This window comes from Nerophis lumbriciformis, linkage group LG11 (genome assembly GCF_033978685.3).
Source record: "Nerophis lumbriciformis linkage group LG11, RoL_Nlum_v2.1, whole genome shotgun sequence".
Classification (NCBI taxonomy): domain Eukaryota; kingdom Metazoa; phylum Chordata; class Actinopteri; order Syngnathiformes; family Syngnathidae; genus Nerophis; species Nerophis lumbriciformis.
Window position 1 is genome coordinate 32,300,113 of NC_084558.2, and position 20,715 is coordinate 32,320,827.

At 41.1% G+C, this 20,715-nt stretch overlaps 1 protein-coding gene across 6 annotated transcripts in view; it reads right to left on the reverse strand.

Moving 5' to 3' along the window:
• Positions 1–20,077: 20,077 nt before the first annotated feature.
• gabbr1b (gamma-aminobutyric acid (GABA) B receptor, 1b) overlaps positions 20,078–20,715 on the reverse strand; it is a 580,862-nt gene continuing 580,224 nt past the window's right edge. For all 6 annotated transcript variants that reach the window (XM_061966778.2, XM_061966776.2, XM_061966777.2 and 3 more), the window contains one exon: positions 20,078–20,715. This exon is cut by the window's right edge and continues 1,759 nt beyond it. The gene's annotated coding sequence lies outside the window, so the exon portion shown is untranslated.

Consider the following 20,715-nt stretch of genomic DNA (forward strand, 5'->3'; position numbering starts at 1 on the left):
ATTGAATTGAGAGCAACTATTGAACGTGAATGCATGCAAATACCAAGGGATATGTTTCAGTGTCGGCAGTGGACCAGAACGGACATCAGTTTGATAACAGGCGGTGACAAAACAATAGAATGATGCTTGTAAATTCTATTAAATGTTGAAAATTAAACGAATTATAATAAACACCTAGTTTACAATTATTTAAAGTGTGTACACACTTTTTTGGGACACCCTATATTTACATACATACATACATACATACATACATACATACATGTATGTATGTATATATATATATATATATATATACATACATATATATATATACATATAAATACATATATATATATATACACATATGTATATATACACATACATGTATATATATACATATATATATACATACATATATATATATATATATATATATATATATACACACATATATATACACATACATATATATATTTATACATACATATATATATGTATATTTATACATGCATATATATATTTATACATACATATATATACAAACACATATATATATACATATGTATATACATATACATATATATATATACATATATATATATGTATGTATATATATATATGTATATATATACATATACATACATATACATACATATATATATATATACATACATATATATATATATACATACATATATATATACATACATATATATACATACATATAGATATACATACATGTATATATATATATATATATATATATATATATATATATGTATGTATATCTATATGTATGTATATATATATATACAGTATATATATATATATATATGTATGTATATATATATGTATGTATATATATATATACATACATACATATACATATACATATATATATATATATATATATATATATATATTGACCCTGCGATGAGGTAGCGACTTGTCCAGGGTGTACACCGCCTTCCGCCTGAATGCAGCTGAGATAGGCTCCGGCACCCCCCACAACCCTGAAGGGACACATGGTAGAAAATGGATGGATGGATATACACTATATTACCAAAAGTATTTGGCCACCCATCCAAATGATCAGAATCTGGTGTCCTAATCACTTGGCCCGGCCACAGGCGTATAGAATTAAGCACTTAGGCACGGGGACTGTTTGTGAAAGAATGGTCCGCTCTCAGGAGCTCAGTGATTTCCAGCGTGGAACTGTCATAGGATGCCACCTGTGCAACAAATCCAGTCGTGTAACTTCCTCGCTCCTAAATATTCCAAAATCAACTGTCGGCTTTATTATGAGAAAATGGAACAGTTTGGGAACAACAGCAACTCAGCCACCAAGTGGTAGGCCAGGTAAACTGACAGAGAGGGGTCAGCGGATGCTGAAGCGCATAGTGCAAAGACTTTCAACACAGTGAGTTGCTACAGAGCTCCAAACTTCATGTGACCTTCCCATTAGCCCATGTACAGTACGCAGAGAGCTTCATGGAATGGGTTTCCATGGTTGCGCAGCTGCATCTAAGCCATAATCACCAAGTCCAATACAAAGCGTCGGATGCAGTGGTGTAAGCATGTCGCCACTGGACTCTAGAGCAGTGGAGACACGTTCTCTGGAGTGATGAATCACGCTTTTCCATCTGGCAATCTGATGGACGAGTCTGGGTTTGGAGGTTGCCAGTAGAACGGTACATTTCGGACTGCATTGTAATTTGTAATTGAAATTTGGTGGAGGAGGAATTATGGTGTGGGGTTGTTTTTCTGGAGTTGGGCTTGGCTCCTTAGTTCCATTGAAAGGAACGCTCAAGGAAACCAAAACATTTTGGACAATTCCATGCTCCCAACCTTATGGGAACAGTTCTGAGCAGGCCCCTTCTTCCAACATGACTGTGCACCAGTGCACAAAGCAAGGTCCATGGATGACAGAGTCTGGTGTGGATGAACTTGACTGACCTGCACAGAGTCCTGACCTGAATATATATATATATATATATATATATATATATATATACTGTGTGTATATATATATATATATATATATATATATATATTGACCCTGCGATGAGGTGGCGACTTGTCCCGGGTGTACGCACCTTCCGCCCGAATGCAGCTGAGATAGGCTCCGGCACACCCCGCGACCCTGAAGGGACAAGTGGTAGATATATATATATATATATATATATATATATATGCACACAGAGGTGGGTAGAGTAGCCAGAAATTGTACTCAAGTAAGAGTACTGTTACTTTAGAGCTTTATTACTCAAGTAAAAGTAAGGAGTAGTCACCCAAATATTTACTTGAGTAAAAGTAAAAAGTATGTTGTGAAAAAACTACTCAAGTACTGAGTAACTGATGTAAACCTGTTCGTTTAATGATGACGGCAACAAATAATGCACAAAAACATAAAAATAGCAATGAGCAAATTCAGAGCCAGGAATATCTCTTAAGCAACTAAAACAATAATATATAAAATACAGTGACGTGCGGTGAAGTTCATGGCTGGTGAGGCACTGACTTCATCACAGTCAGATTTACAAACATATGAACCCTAAAGAGTATCTTATTCACCATTTGATTGGCAGCAGTTAACGGGTTATGTTTAAAAGTTCATACCAGCATTCTTCCCTGCTTGGCACTCAGCATCAAGGGTTGAAATTGGTGGTTAAATCACCAAAAATGATTCCTGGGCGCGGCGCCGCTGCTGCCCACTGCTCCCCTCACCTCCCAGGGGGTGATCAAGGGATAGGTCAAATGCAGAGGACAAATTTCACCACACATAGTGTGGTGAAATTTAAAAGTTTTTTAATTTTAAAGTTAAGTTAAAGCACCAATGATTGTCACCAATGTGACAATCATTGGTGCTTTAACTTAACTTTAACTTTACACATACAAACTGTAGCACACAAAAAAGCACATTTAATAAAAAAAACTTTATTATGGTCTTACCTTTACTTATAAATGAAGTCCATGCGCAGCTCCTTTTGAACAAAAGCATCGATAACTTGTTTATAGAAGTCTTCCTTATCTTTCTTCAGTTTTAAAAGTCTCTCTTGTCAGAGTTTGTTGGATACGAACCCCAAGATGCAGAGAAGGTGGAAGGCATTGTGCGGAAAAACATGATTTAATGTTCATAAAATAAAGGAAAAAACACAAACCAGGAACAGGAAACAGGATGCCAGGAAAACAGGAACTGGAAGACGAGGAACAAAAAGACAGCAAGCTACAAACATCTACAATAAATGGCTTACCGCTACCGCATCCAGCTACACTGACAACGACAAGTAGAAATGACAATCAATAATCCAGCAGTGACTGGAGGGTAGGGCAGGTATAAATAGCAGCTGGCTGATTGACACCAGGTGTGGCCAGGTGCCAATCAGCCACAGCTGAGGGGACACAGCACTCAGGGAGACAAGTAGGAAATAAAGACAAAATAAAAGTGCTGGACAGAAAACTAAGACAAACGCAGAGAAAAAACTAAAACACAGTCAAACTGTCAGGGACAAGTCTGACAGTAGCCCCCCTTCCTATAACGGATAACAGACGTTCTAGAACCCCCCCCCGCCCCAAAAAAGTCCAAAGTCACGGGAGGGTGGAGGGAGGACAAGGAGGTGGGCCACCAGGCTAAGTGTCCCCGCAACGGGGAAGAGTTAGGTGGCGACGGCGAGTTGAACGCCGCCGCAATTGGCGAGGCGGCTCGTCCGCCGGTGTGGGAGAACCCACCGGTGACGATGGTGGTGGCGTCCTCTGCTGGCCCACCGGAGACGATGGTGGTGGCGCCCTCTGCTGGCCCACCGGAGAAGATGGTGGTGGCGCCCTCTGCTGGCCCACCGGAGAAGATGGTGGTGGCGCCCTCTGCTGGCCCACTGGAGAAGATGGTGGTGGCGCCCTCTGCTGGCCCACCGGAGAAGATGGTGGTGGCGCCCTCTGCTGGCCCACCGGAGAGGATGATGGTGGCGCCCTCTGCTGGCCCACCGGGGAGGATGGTGGTGGCGCCCTCTGCTGGCCCACCGGGGAGGATGGTGGTGGCCAACTCTGCTGGCCCTCCGGGGAGGATGGTGGTGGCGCCCTCTGCTGGACCACCGGAGTGCATGGTGGCGGCATCTGTTGGCCCACCGGAGAGGAGGATGGTGGCGCCCTCTGCTGCTGGCCCACCGGAGAGGAGGATGGTGGTGCCCTCTGCTGCTGGCCCACCGGAGAGGAGGATGGTGGCGCCCTCTGCTGCTGGCCCACCGGAGAGGAGGATGGTGGCGCCCTCTGCTGCTGGCCCACCGGAGAGGAGGATGGTGGCGCCGTCTGCTGCTGGCCCACCGGAGAGGAGGATGGTGGCGCCCTCTGCTGCTGGCCCACCAGACATGATGGTGGTGCCGTAGGTTGTAGACCCACCGGAGTGCATGGTGGCATCTGCCGGCCCACCGGAGTGCATGGTGGCGTCTGCCGGCCCACCGGAGTGCATGGTGGCGCCGTAGGTTGCAGACCCACCGGAGATGATGGTGGCGTCTGCCGGCCCACCGGAAATGATGGTGGCGTTTGTTGCAGACCCACTTGAGATGATGGCGCCGTGTTTTGCAGACCCACTGGGGCGAGAAGTAGCTGTGCCTCCCTAGCTGCACAGCCACTCATAGCCCCCCCCTCAAGGGACGGATCCCAGACGTCACCAGATAGGCCCACAGACGACAGGGGTGGGTGGGAGAGGGCTTGGAATGAGGCCAAACTTTTCTTTAATTTATCCATTAATTCCAAAGCCTTGTTCATCCTCTCCGCCATGGACATGTCTGCGAGGTTCGAATTTGGCTGGATTATTATGTCAGAGTTTGTTGGATACGAACCCCAAGATGCAGAGAAGGTGGAAGGCATTGTGTGGAAAAACATGATTTAATGTTCATAAAATAAAGGAAAAACACAAACTAGGAACTAGGAACAGGAAACAGGATGCCAGCAAAACAGGAACTGGAAGACGAGGAACAAAAAGACAGCAAGCTACAAACACCTACAATAAATGGCTTACCGCTCCCGCATCCAGCTACACTGACAACGACAAGTAGAAATGACAATCAATAATCCAGCAGTGACTGGAGGGTAGGCAGGTATAAATAGCAGCTGGCTGATTGACACCAGGTGTGGCCAGGTGCCAATCAGCCACAGCTGAGGGGACACAGCACTCAGGGAGACAAGTAGGAAATAAAGACAAAATAAAAGTGCTGGACAGAAAACTAAGACAAACGCAGAGAAAAAACTAAAACACAGTCAAACTGTCAGGGACAAGCCTGACATCTCTGTCTCGATGGAGATCTTCCTTTAAGTTTACCCCCTGATTCGATTGAAAGTCCAGTTTAGAAAACTGTTTTATTTTAGATATGTAATCCTCTATGTTAATAGTCCAGGCAAGAGGAAAAAATAAACGATCGCTGCTAACTGTTGCTGCTTGTTGTCACTTCTTCTGCAGCCGAGTAGTCCACCAGGAGGCGGGATTACTGCGAGCCTCACACAGTGCGTCTTTTGCAGCCGTTTTATGGTTGCTCATCGCAAGAAATACGTTACACACATACAGTTGTTGACAAAATACACTGTACATTATATACCTCAGCTAACTAAACTATGGAAATGTATAATATAATTCATATAGCAATACGGTCTCACTGCACAGCAGGCCAGCAGTTAGCCGAGTCATTGCGCAATCCATGGTGAGGCTCAACTCAGTGACGTGCCTCAACTGGCTGGTGACTCACCGCAAGTCTCTTCTCAGTATTTGAACGGCAAATGTGAAAATTCAGCAATTTTGAATAAAAATAATCCAAAACTGGTGAAGTTAAATGGAAAATAACTTTATAGTATAATCACTGGGCAGCACGGTGGAAGAGGGGTTAGTGCGTCTGCCTCACAATACGAAGGTCCTGAGTAGTCTTGGGTTCAATCCCGGGCTCGGGATCTTTCTGTGTGGAGTTTGCATGTTCTCCCCGTGACTGCGTGGGTTCCCTCCGGGTACTCTGGCTTCCTCCCACCTCCAAAGACATGCACCTGGGGATAGGTTGATTGGCAACACTAAATTGGCCCTAGTGTGTGAATGTGAGTGTGAATGTTGTCTGTCTATCTGTGTTGGCCCTGCGATGAGGTGGCGACTTGTCCAGGGTGTACCCCGCCTTCCGCCCGATTGTAGCTGAGATAGGCTCCAGCGCCCCCCGCGACCCCAAAGGGAATAAGCGGTAGAAAATGGATGGATGGAGTATAATCACTGGATACATATAACAATTTAATTTTTTTTTTTTCTTTTTACATTTTTTTTCTTTCCATGATGGCACGTGAGGCCCCGCCTCACCTGCCTCCCCTGACTGCACGTCACTGATTAAATAATAATACATTAACATAAAAAAAATTAAGGCAAATTGAGCCACAATAACTTAACAGCACCATAGGCTCAGTAGGCAGAGATTATAAAGGAAAAAAACAAGTTAGCCTTTACGCAAACCATAAACTGATAGGTGTGGGCTGCATCTGGGATGGTGTTTCTATGCATGCGTGCGTATGTATCTGTCTGTATATCTATGCTGCAGTGCGTTAATAAATGTCCCCACACGAAGTACATTTGACAGTGATTCATAGTAGGGAAGCTAACATCAGCCTACGGTGACAGCCAAAATATCTACTAACGTTACTTACCGCGATGTGCTTCCTCAAATTTGACATTGAGTTCATGTAAGCTTAAGCTTGTTGTAGTTTGCCGCTGAAACTTTATGTGCAGTTAATTATGTGACCGCCTGGCTCTGTTTGATTGGTGAAACGGAGTCCAACGTCACCAGTGACTGCATTTGATTGGTGAAACGGAGTCAAACTTCACCAGTGACTGCATTTGATTGGTGAAACGGAGTCAAACGTCACCAGTGACTGCATTTGATTGGTGAAACGCAGGCATGCGTAGATCCTACTTTGAACGTCTGTCTGACAAACTAAAACCAACAAAGCGTGCATTAACAGATCAATAAAAATCAGTAGCGAGTAGCGAGCTGAATGTAGATAAATGGAGCGGAGTAAAAGTAGCGTTTCTTCTCTATAAATATACTCAAGTAAAAGTAAAAGTATGTTGCATTAAAACTACTCTTAGAAGTACAATTTATCCCAAAAGTTACTAAAGTAGCTGTAACGGAGTAAATGTAGCGCGTTACTACCCACCTCTGTATGTATATATATATATATATATATATATATATATATATATACCACTCACATTTTCTCCCTTTGTTTCCTTTTTTATTCTTCTTTTCTTCCCTCCTGTGCTGTGCCAAACACTAAATATATCCAATCATTTAAGCATTTGAGCAGTAGCCCACACTTCTCTTTTGTAAAGTTAATATGCACAGGTGTCAAAACACCTAGATGCACACACATGGGCATCTACATCAACAATATGATTTGCCTGAGCGGCTGAAGACAACAGGACCAAAATAAATAAATAAATAAATACATTTACCTGGGACGTCCCGCGGGCCGTAGTTTGGCACCCTGCTGTATGAAGTGTTTTCGCGCACAAAAAAAACCCTACTCTTTGTGGATTGTTTTAACCTGTGTGTGATAAACTACAACAAGCTTTTCAGTACAATGTCAATACCTACAGCACAAGTACTGTATATCTTGGCTGGGAAGTTCACCACCAGTGGAAAGAGAAAAGGGTAAGTTTCACAGTAAGCTGGGACTTCCCCTGAAGACACCTGTTACATTCTTTTCCACACGGTACCATTGTGTCATTTTCCCTTATGTTTAACCTCTTCGACTGCGGCCTTCAGAGGCTTACTAGAAAAATAAAATTAATAACATCTCTGCATCTACAAGGTGTACATGGATGGTATCAAAGTAAAGACTTTGGTGGTTACAAGGGGTGCAAGGGTTACCAAAATCCACTGTTGGGATCTTATCACGGTTTTGTGACACGGTTTCCGGTTAGGGTCGGTGAACATTATTGTATCACCATATACAGGTGAAATTAAAAAAAAAATTAGAATATCTTGCAAATGTTTGTTTGTATCAGCAATTAGATTTACAAGGTGAAAATAATATATAACAAAGACTCATAACATGCAACTCAAGATATTTCAAGACTTTTTTTGATATAATCTGATATAATATATATCTGATATATTTTTACAGCGTATGAAAACTTCAAATTGAAAATTTCAGAACATTTTGTAGCTGAGATAGGCTCCAGCGACCCCGAAGGGAATAAGCAATAGAAAATGGATGGATGGATGGATTTTGGGTTCTCAAAAACTGTGAGACATGAGCATAACAATTATAACAAATAAAAGCTTGACATATTTCCCTTTGTATGTAATGAGTTGATATCACATAATAGTTTCACATTTGAATTTGAATTTCTGAAATAGATGGTATTTTACACACAATTCAAATTTTTTGAGCTTCACTGGATACCGTTCATATTTGAACCAATACGGTACCAATTCCCAATATCTTGGAATCTATACCAGCACTTAGCGGTACCAATTTTTGGTAATTTTGTGTGCTAATACATATTTGTTTTTGATGGTAAAATCTATTTTTTTTATTGCAACATTAAAAATGAGCTGATTATGAAATTGCCGCCCAGTTGTTAAATCTTGTGTTATTATCACATTTCTGAACATCAGTTAGTCAGTTCAGTATGTGTAGTCCTTTGTTGCGCCTAACAAGTGTTTATTATTGTATGTATTACACACCAGCTGTTTGATTATAACGTGCATCGTAGTTGTAGTTTTTATTAACAAATTTGGAGGTGTTGAAATTGCCAAATAAAACCACTAATGCTAATTAGCATGTCAATAGCAAAGACAATGTATACTAGCAACAAGCTAGCATATTTTTTTGAAAAGTGGAGTCTTACTTTACTTCCGTTGGAGTGTTTTTTAAATCAATTTCTTTGTTGGCATACACAACTGCAACATTACCAAAAGATAGTTTGGTTGAGTCCGCTCTCAGTGCTGCTGGAGTGATCGCCAAGTGCTGAAATGCAACCAGGCGTGACGTCACACGCAACCCAGGTACCATAACATGGCAGAGTTGGGAGTTTACGTGAATCGCTGCCCTGTCGGACCGGCAGGATTCGGTCAGTGCCAATAAAAGTACCAGATTCGGTACCCATTCCTAACCATATATCTCAATTATCCACTATTACCATTTATCATCACAAAAATATCTTATAAAACAAAACTTAAAAACAGCTTCTAAAGCTATGAACCTTGAATTAGTGTAAACAAAAAGGTTAACTGTACGATCTTTAAACCACATTATATCCCCTCAACATAAAATGAAGCGCAAGCTTTCTTGGCATCAGTTTGTCTTTGTTTAAATCAAAATACAATTTTAGATGTCAAATAAGAGAAGTAATATTAATAATGTTACAAAATCTTGTCAGTGTTAGTTAATCAAGTGATTAATCATGGAGAGATCCTTGTGAGCAAGAGTTACTTTAGTATCCTGATGACAATTCCGACATGCACCATTGGCATAGCACGCCAGACTCTATGTGCGCTGCATCCATCCATCCATTTTCTACCGCTTGTTCCGTTTGGTGTCGCGGGGATTGCTGGAGCATATCTCAGCTGCATTCGAGCGAAAGGCGAGGTACAATTTAGTCTAAATCATCCATCCATCCATCCATTTTCTACCGCTTATTCCCTTCGGGGTGGCGGGGGGCGCTGGAGCCTATCTCAGCTACAACCGGGCAGAAGGCGGGGTACACCCTGGACAAGTCGCCACCTCATAACAGGGTCAACACAGATAGACAGACAACATTCACACTCACATTAACACACTAGGGCCAATTTAGTGTTGCCAATCAACCTATCCCCAGGTGCATGTTTTTGGAGGTGGGAGGAAGCCGGAGTACCCGGAGGGAACCTACGCAGTCACGGGGAGAACATGCCAACTCCACACAGAAAGATCCCGAGCCCGGGATTGAACCCAGGACTACTCAGAACCTTCGTATTGTGAGGCAGACGCACTAACCCCTCTTCCACCGTGCTGCCTAGTCTAAATCATCCATCCATCCATTTTCTACTGCTTTTTCCCTTTGGGGGTGGCGGGGGGCGCTGGAGCCTATCTCAGCTACAATTGGGCGGAAGGCGGGGTACACCCTGGATAAGTCGCCACCTCATAACAGGGTCAACACAGATAGACAGACAACATTCACACTCACATTAACACACTAGGGCCAATTTAGTGTTGCCAATCAACCTATCCCCAGGTGCATGTTTTTGGAGGTGGGAGGAAGCCGGAGTACCCGGAGGGAACCTACGCAGTCACGGGGAGGACATGCAAACTCCACACAGAAAGATCCTGAGCCCGGGATTGAACCCAGGACTACTCAGGACCTTCGTATTGTGAGGCAGACGCACTAACCCCTCTTCCACCGTGCTGCCTAGTCTAAATCAGATAACCTCAAATTGTAGTACGCGTACCAAGGGCTCTATCTAGTGGTAGGCCAACGAATCACCTAATTAAATATTCAAACAGTGTTACTTACTGTTCAAACTGTGTGAATGTTACGGTGGCCAAAAATAGTAAATCCATCCATACATCCATTTTCTACTGCTTGTCCCTTTTGGGGTCGCAGGAGCCTATCTCAGCTACAATGGGGCGGAATACACCTTTTAAATAAAACCTATTTTTAATGAATATTTAGGCCTACTTTGCTACTGTATTTCAATGTTGGTCATTATGGTATTTGGAGAGCCAAGTGTTTTCTGAGGTGGTACTTGGTGAAAAAAGTTTGAGATCCACGAGTCTAAATAACGGAACATTAATCCTCTGTTTGTCATCGTACGTAGGAAAAGTGAATCTAAGGAGTACACGACCCAATGTATTGGAGTATTTTTGTTTTTTGTAACTAAAACGTCTTTTGTACTCTGCATCAGGGACCAAAAACATGTTGTTACACCTTTACAGTACAATAAACACTTCTCATAAGGAAAAATGAGTCCGTTTTTCTTTTATTATGCTTTTACAGCATATAAATATATTTTCAATACATGAAATACAGCCTATATAAGTCAAGTATTTACATCATTCGGAGTGCATCATCTCATGGATATTACTCACATCATCACCAGTTGAAGTGCATGTTACAAACAAACATTTATAGATATCCATACACTGTATGTTGAGAGAGAATGAATAGGAACAGTTGAATTTTGTACATGAGAGGCTCAAACTATAGCACTTTAGTCAGGTACAGAAACACACTGTTTGACCACACAGACGACACACATTCTTTCTTACACTGACGTACAGGAAGTTGGCGATAGAGATAAAGGACTGACTAAGGTATGTCTAAAACTGTTGGAGCTCTTTGCAAGGGTGTTTGAAAGGGTCTTTGCAGGGTCATGTCATGTTCCTCTACACCAGACGTTATTAAAAATGTCATTTTTGGGTTTAACATTTAGAGGTGTCCCGATTCCATATTGATATCAGTTTGATATTAGCAAAAAAAAACAAGTATAGGATAAATTGGACTTTCATGTAAACTCTCTTACACATGTAGTCCTGCAGCGCATTAACATCTAAATGTTCTCCAAGAAGCACACAAGGTTGGTCTTTTCTTGTATTTCAGTGAAGTCATTTACAAAATGTAAACATTGTCGGCTGTAGGCTACTAGGAGCTACACAACAGCTGAGCAGACAATAGCACACAATCTAATACGTGTCCTTAATTGAAAACTAATGCCGTCTAAAACAGGACATTTTTCAAGACAGACAAGTATCTTATATATCTTAAGTGTCCAAGGCAGAAGCGTATTAGAAAGTTTCCAGTAATAACTGACTGTGTCATAAGCTGAATCATTCTGGCCACTATATAGTCAAAATCCATCACGACTCCACTTAAACTTAAAGACAGCATACGTCCATTCCAGTCGATTAATTATAAATAGGTTAGTGTTTTTCATACCTACCAGTGTTCTCTGAGTCTTTTCACGTGGTCAAGCATTTTCTAACATTCCACACTACAAAATAATAATTAAAAAAATGGTCCGATCAATATTGATATCGGCTCATATTCAATCTCGGCATCGTATTAAAGTGAAAAAGTGGTATCGGAACACCTCCATTTACATTTAACAGTTTACAACTTTTTATGTTAACATTTATTTTGACATCAATTAATGACAATAAACTGGAACATTAGTAACTAAAGTGCAGTTTCGTTTATTTCAAGGAAAACCAAATCTCTTCTTACTTGGTATATTTCCCCAGTTTCTTACACACATCACCTGGCTTACAGAAACCACATACCCTGCATACGCTGTGCTTCGTACACACACACGCACAAAGACGGATCACTTTTAAAATCCTGCATACTTAAGCTGATGCCTCACTACTGTAAAGCAGCTGCAGTACATGCAAAATGCTGCTGCTCAAGTCCTGATTAGAACCAGGAAATTTAACCATATTTTTTCTTTTACCATATTTCCTGTTGCTCAGAGAATAGACTTTAAAACAACTGTTCTTGTGTACGTGCCAAAAGAAATCTCTGACATGTTAGAGCTATATGAACCATCTTGGGCTCTGAGAACCTCAGGGAGTGGTCTCCTGCTGGTGCCCAGAGTCAGGACCAAGCATTCAGTTTTATGCTCCTGAAATCTGGAATAGTCTTCCTTAAGAAAGGCCTCAATGTTGGCAATGTTCAAATCTAGGCTGAAAATACTTTCGTTCAATTGTGGATAAGACAACTGAAAGTATTTGATCTACACTTATTTAATTTGAATTTGAATTATAATAGTTGTATGATCATTTTATTTTATGTTTTTATTTGGACGTATGCTTACTATAATGGTTTGCCCTTTTGTAATTTTCTGTACAGCACTTTGAATTGCTCTATGAATAAACTTGCCTTGCCTACTTTTCAATGTTTTAAGTGGTCTGTAGGACTTCCAAATACGAGACACAGTGCTGGTCATTGAGTTTGTCTAAATACCAGTTGCCAATTCTCATAAATAGCTATAGAACTGAATGTTTCGAGAGTCTTTTCAATCAGACATTGTACACCCTTTTGCAATCCCAGGGACTTTGTGTGTGCGGACATGGCCCTGTCTCACGCCACATACATGCCTGCATTCTCAGGTCACTCATAATGCCTTAAATTTGGTTCTTTCAGGTCTCGGTTCAGATAACCTGATATACTGATGGATGAGATGAGAACTGTTGCTCTCAGACCACATACAAACAAATTCCACAAGACTATGTACTATGACTCTGCAGTCTCTTTCAACAGAGACCAGTAATGATATGTAAAAAAAAATACCTGGCAACCAAAACATTTTTAATGTCACCCAGTTATCATGTAACAGACTAAGACAGTACATAGCACCATCTGATGACATTATGGAAAGGTATGGGTATGATGAATGCTTGGCAAGGAGATTTTCATATGACCGTTTGCTGAGGTTTTACGCTTGACAATAATTGTTCTGCCTCGTAACCACTGGAAAGTCATAGGGGGCAGAGAATGAAGTGTATTTACTGTATTAATTGTCACTGCACTTGAAAAGTACAACAAAATTACATATTGAATACAAAACCCGTCCAAGATCAGACATACAGCTACAAGTAGACATAAGGGGCACCCCTTATAAAAAAGGGAGGAAAAGGGTAAACATGGGGGGAAGCATGTTCCTGAGACCAGGAAAAAAACTTCTGAGCAACGCACATACAGACATACAACTCGAAACTTGCATTGAGGGGTGAGGGGGCAGGGATCTGACCCAAAGCTGCAGCAACCTGGGATGCTGCTCCGTTGTCTGGGGGGCTACGAAGGTGTGGAATGTGGGGTGTGGGGTACGTAAGTGTGGGGCGTGTATTTTCCGTAGGTGTATTTGTGTCTGTAAGCCTGAAGAATCGCTTTCAAATTCCAATGTCAACGCCAAACGTCTAGTTTGCAACAAACAGTATGGTTCGGTATGCTGTGATACATTGTTGTCAGGGTACTATTTGCACATTCTATTAAATGGCAAGAAAGAATTGTCTCTGGTAGAATGTAAAAAATGTAGGGAAAGTGGCATTATGAGTTCTCTATTGTGACAAAGTACATAAATCACACGTTGCCTACCTACGGAATATGTCTTCTCACATCTCTGATCTGACCAGGAGGTCAAAAAGATGCCAGGTACAGTATTGTGGTGTCTAGCCATTGTGTCCCATGTCTATGTTAACTTCAGGAGTGTCTGAGAATAGTCGACTATCCGATGATTCGATTCAGAGGAGTGTGTTTCAACTTTCAACCTCGCAGTTGGGACAGCGGGTGGGTTGAGAATATGCTACGGGATAGAATAGAATAGAATAGAAAGTACTTTATTGATCCCTGGGGGAAATTCTGAGATGCGGGGGATACGGCTCCCATCGGGACCAGAGCCCCCTGTCGGACATGTAGCAGGCCGTGCCACTGCTCACTGGGTTTAATTTCCGGAGAGTCTCCATCGAAGGCTTCAACTCGTTTGCTCAAACAGAAAGACTCCCTCATTGCTCCCCTCAGGCAGGGCCGGCCCGTGGCATAGGCCGTATAGGCAAATGCTAAGGGCGCTGTCCATCAGGGGGCGCCACGCCAGTGCCACAAATGTTGGAGAAAAAAAAAAAAAAGTTGGTAGTATTATTTCTAAATACAAAAAATAATCCCACGTTAATTAAAATGCAAAGTAAAGCCTATATAATAGAAATATTATTTGTTACAATATTACGCCCCCCCGCACGGTGCGCCCCCTCCCTTCCCGTATCATGACTCTTTTTGGACGTCACCACATCAAAAAATCAACACAAGATGTCAAAACGGCCAAAACTGTCAGGTGCCCAGGGAAGAAAAAAGAGAAAAGAAGAGGAGGAGAAACGAGAAAAAGACAGAGGTAGCAGGTAGGTAACGTTAGCCTACATGAAATTATTTGTCTGTTACAGAATGTGATAGTAACCTGGCTTTTTAGCATTAAGCTAATGTTACATGATTCGGCAATTGCTAATCAATAAGTAGCTAGTTCTGTTTTAACGTCGGGTTAATATTGTGGAGGGGGCTAAATTGTTATGGAAAATAATAATGTAACGTTAGGTAATTACAGTACTCCCACCTTACATTCCTCAGGGACATTTGTATTAGATCTTTTAAGCAGGTGTTATTGCCTTCTGGTTAGTTAATGTTTGCCCTGCAGGTAATAGTCACTTTTCCACCCCTTTATATATTAGGTATAGTTGTAAGCCTAGTTGTTAAAGTGCACATCATTAATGTTAATTAAGCAATATGTATGTAAAAAATATTGTATTTCATATATTCATTTTTTATTTTTTGCATTAATTTATTTATTCATATTTTTTTTATCTTGTTAACTATTCTGATTGTTAATTTGCTTTCTTTAAGTAAAAAAAAGGTCAAAGACAAAGCTATTTGGTTTCTTGTGAGTATATACACTTCACTGCCGATGTGGGGGGGCGCCACCTAAAATCTTGCCTAGGGCGCCAGATTGGTTAGGGCCGGGCCTGCCCTCAGGTAACAGTAATAATAGTAATATGTAGACTTACGAAAACTTGTTACGATCTTTACTTTCTCTAGATTACAGGTGTCAAAGCTCTGGCCCGCAAGTATTTCATCTGACCCGCGAGACTAAGTGAAAATCAACATACCTTGAGCAAACTAAAAACAAAACTTGCTGCAGCATCACCAACACGTATACATTTAGGTAATGCCAATAATAAATGAGCCCAGAACGGTTTCAAAAGGATGCGCTGCATTAACCATTTTATAAAGGGTGTCAGATTACCAACACAAGTAGCAATCATTTAGTTATACACAACTAAAAACGACACCACTTTAACTATTGAACTTTGCCTGTGCAAAAGAACACAATAAAGATGCACACACTGTTTGCTTCTTCCCTACTCCTTTTCGGACATGCTGTAATGAAACAACTGGAAACATAAAGAATTACATTGCAATTGTATGCAACCAACCAACCGTCAAAAGTGATAATTGTAATGACAACAATGCATGCTGGGATACGCCTGTTTCTGACTTGCCAACTCTTCCTCCCGGATATGGCTTCTGTCTACCAACATCCCGACTGAAGTTACAAACCTGCCAAATTATGCTGTTTTTGTGTACATAGTAAATATTGTAGCTTTTGTTTGAATGTTAAAAGTACAAAGAGGAGGTGGTCAATCAACAATAACTTAATGAAAACGAGCAACCAAAGATGTCTCAGTGTTCACACAAATCTGTTCTCTCCCATAATATTTTCTCCTCTGTGTTCCCCATGCTCAGCCCGCTCAGCAGTCACGATGCATATACGGACTCTCTGACTTTTAGAAAATAGAACTCTTTAAGCAGAAATAATTGAACACTAGCACATATTTTCTTTGAAAATGCCAATTCCTCCACACTGGTGGTTTAAAAAAGACAATTGACACAAGTGGAGTTTAAAAAACCCCCGTCTGTTCTCATAAAAAAAACACATTTATCGGCTGTCAAGCACATTTTGTCCAAGCTAAATAAACACAATCATAGGTAAACAAGAAAACACAAATCAGACTCAACTAAGAAATTCCTCTGCGGAAGACAGCCCGAGGTGCTTTAATTTATTCCATTTGTGTCGTAATGCAGCACTCAACTCAACACGCGTCATATTTCTCTTTGCTTAATTACTTGGCAAGTAACATGGCAATAAGCATATTTTCCGGACGATAAGCCGCTACTTATTTCATACGCTTTGAATAAAAAACTGTGCAGCTAATTTATGAATTTATCTTTGCAAACGGCCATAATGTTATGTGTTCAACAAATAGTTTTTGAATACCACTGACAGAGACACTGAAAAGGAGTGTTATTGTTGGTGCTACGGCGCCATCTTCTGCACAAGTTCGATCACTGCAGATTGAACATGTACTTCCTGTTTCGTGTCTTGAACCGGAAGTGTAACCGTCCATAGCTTATCCGATTCTTCATTCATCACTCCAAGCAACGTTTGTAAGTTTTACAGTACAACAAAAACAGTCCATACTTACTAAAACCGTCCCATGTTTTACATCTGTAGGAATGTTTTCATGCATTATGTACGTGCTATCGTAAAGTAATCAAGCTAGCGTCGTTAGCATTAGCGAATATGCTAACACGTTTACAAGTGTCTGTGTTAGTATAATTAACTGACAGTGGCATTCTTTTTGTATTTTTTCAGTTTCGTAAAGTTCACCAAAACGTCATTATAGAGTTATTGAGTCTGTTTAGCTAATTGGAGAGCTAGCTCCCGCAGATAGTGGATCCATGACCATGACTTCTGTTTTTTTTTATCCTCCGTTTTACTTCTGTGGACCGTTTGGAAACATTTAAGGTACCAATCTGAGGCTTATAGTCCGGTGCAGCTAAAATATGTACAAATATTTACTTCTTCTAAAATTTGATCGGTGTGGCTAAAATACTGCTGCGCTTTATAGCCCAGTAAATACGGTAGCTTAGCAATTCTTGTAAGCAAGCCCTGCCCTTCTTAGTATTGTTGTTAGTTTGTTGTGTCCTTTTCCTTTCGTTACAGTGCTTGTTCCTTCTTTTCGAGACCCTGTATTTTAGAATTATAAACGCTTTATGCCGTGTTTACCGTGCAAATATTGTGCTTATGGTCTCTGCATACCAATACAGGTATAATGTCAGTAGTGCATTTAGAGTGTTTTTTTTTTTTTTGTAATTTACTTTGTACAGCTAAGCAATCCATTTAAAAGGTACACTGGGCTGTGTTTTACACACAAAAATAAAACACGAGGCAGAGCAGACAATTTTGGATGCAGCACTAAAGCATTAATGTAATTACACCGCAGAGCGAGGAGAAACTGATCCATCTGCTTAATGAAGTCTCAGCCTGCATCGTACTTAGGCAGACTACACTTGTGCGTTGCTTTATCAAATAGATAGTTCTGTTTGGTTGTATCTTCTTGCATAGGAGTTTGCATATGTTTTACTTGGTTGTGTATGCAACCAGAGTCAGTTAATGGATTTAAATTTGACATTATCATTTACATAACTTTAGTGGTAAAAATGGGGAAATGGACTTAAAGACGTTTAAACTGGTAGTAGTGAACAAGTGTTTTTGTTGTTGTTGACTCCACGTACTCCTGTTATCTACTTTTCAACCATTGTGGTAAATAAATAACGACAAAGCCAAAGTCCGAGGTTAAAAAGGGGGAGTCACTAAACGCACGGGAAAAAGATTAAATACAAAGGATTCCAATGACCCAAAAGCTTGGATGGGAATTACATAGTAATCAGCTGATGAGGGCTGAAAACATTGAATCATCTTTTTACAGTATTGTCAGCTGACATGCCTCAAGCTAAAAGTGCCAAGTTGGGTCACCCAAAAAATGATTGTCTTAACTATCAATCCATCCATTTTCTACCGCTTATCCCTTTCGGGGCAGCGGGGGGTGCTGGAGCCTATCTCAGCTACAATCGAGCGGAAGGCGGGGTACACCCTGGACAAGTCGCCACCTCATCACAGGGCCAACACAGATAGACAGACAACATTCACACTCACGCTCACACACTAGGGCCAATTTAGCGTTGCCAGTCAACCTATCCCCAGGTGCATGTTTTTTGGAAATGGGAGGAAGCCGGATATTAATGTTATTGTCTTGACTGCTGGCAGTACTATGAAGCCTTTGATTGTTTTCTAACACTCAATATTGGAGTGTAACTGTACATCATAATCATGGTTCGGTACGGACCTCAGGGATGTGATTAGATTTAAAGAGAAACTACATCTTGTGAGACAACGTCGGCCAACCCCGGAAGCTAGCTTAGCTATCCCGGCGATGAAATGGGGAAATGCCCGGATCAACCGGCTACGAGCAGTACCCCTGGCTTATACGGCGTCGAATGGGTTCTACAAATTGCGAGTTCAAATATTGTATTTCTTTATTTTTTCACGGTTAATATGTTTTTTGCAGTTTTAATTTTGACAGTACCACATAAGATATGTTTTAATTGCTGATGCGGGTTTATTGATTTTTAAATGCCCCAGAAAATAACCCATTTTGTACACTGTTGAGGTGAAACAAAGGCCAGTAGTGCGTAAATGTGTTTCTGTATGGTATTTCTCCAGCAATGGTCATGTGGTGACATAAATTATGGTATTTTGAGAGGTTATCATTAAAGTCAGACATCACTGAAGGCCTAGGTGGGAAACTGTGAAATGAAATTATGTCATCTTCTAAAGACCACACAGATCCACCACTGTGTGTCCATTCATTACAATTACACTCCAGCTGGAAATAATATTCATATATGGCATTCATCTGCGGATAACATACATTTTACATGATACAAACCCTGTTTCCATATCAGTTGGGAAATTGTGTTAGATGTAAATATAAACTGAATACAATGATTTGCAAATCCTTTTCAACCCATATTCAATTGAATGCACTACAAAGACAACATATTTGATGTTCAAACTCATAAACTTTATTTTTTTTTTGCAAATAATAATTAACTTAGAATTTCATGGCTGCAACATGTGCCAAAGTAGTTGGGAAAGGGCATGTTCACCACTGTGTTACATCACTTTTTCTTTTAATAACACTCAGTAAACGTTTGAGAACTGAGGAGACACATTTTTGAAGCTTCTCAGGTGGAATTCTTTCCCATTCTTGCTTGATGTACAGCTTAAGTTGTTCAACAGTCCGGGGGTCTCCGTTGTGGTGGTTTAGGCTTCATAATGCGCCACACATTTTCAATGGGAGACAGGTCTGGACTACAGGCAGGCCAGTCTGGTACCCGCACTCTTTTACTATGAAGCCACGTTGATGTAACACGTGGCTTGGCATTGTCTTGCTGAAATAAGCAGGGGCGTCCATGGTAACGTTGCTTGGATGGCAGCATATGTTGCTCCAAAACCTGTATGTACCTTTCAGCATTAATGCCGCCTTCCCAGATGTGTAAGTTACCCATGTCTTGGGCACTAATACACCCCCATACCATCACAGATGCTGGCTTTTCAACTTTGCGCCTATAACAATCCGGATGGTTTTTTTCCTCTTTGGTCCGGAGGACACGACGTCCACAGTTTCCAAAAACAATTTGAAATGTGGACTCGTCAGACCACAGAACACTTTTCCACTTTGTATCAGTCCATCTTAGATGAGCTCAGGACCAGCAAAGCCGAAGGCGTTTCTGGGTGTTGTTGATAAACGGTTTTTGCCTTGCATAGGAGAGTTTTAACTTGCACTTACAGATGTAGCGACCAACTGTAGTTACTGACAGTAGGTTTCTGAAGTGTTCCTGAGCCCATGTGGTGATATCCTTTACACACTGATGTCGCTTGTTGATGCAGTACAGCCTGAGGGATCGAAGGTCACGGGCTTAGCTGCTTACGTGCAGTGATTTCTCCAGATTCTCTGAACCCTTTGATGATATTACGGTCTGTAGATGGTGAAATCCCTAAATTCCTTGCAATAGCTGGTTGAGAAAGGTTTTTCTTAAACTGTTCAACAATATGCTCACGCATTTGTTGACAAAGTGGTGACCGTCACCCCATCCTTGTTTGTGAATGACTGAGCATGTCATGGAATCTACTTTTATACCCAACCATGGCACCCACCTGTTCCCAATTTGCCTGTTCACCTGTGGGATGTTCCAAATAAGTGTTTGATGAGCATTCCTCAACTTTATCAGTATTTATTGCCACCTTTCCCAACTTCTTTGTCACGTGTTGCTGGCATCAGATTCTA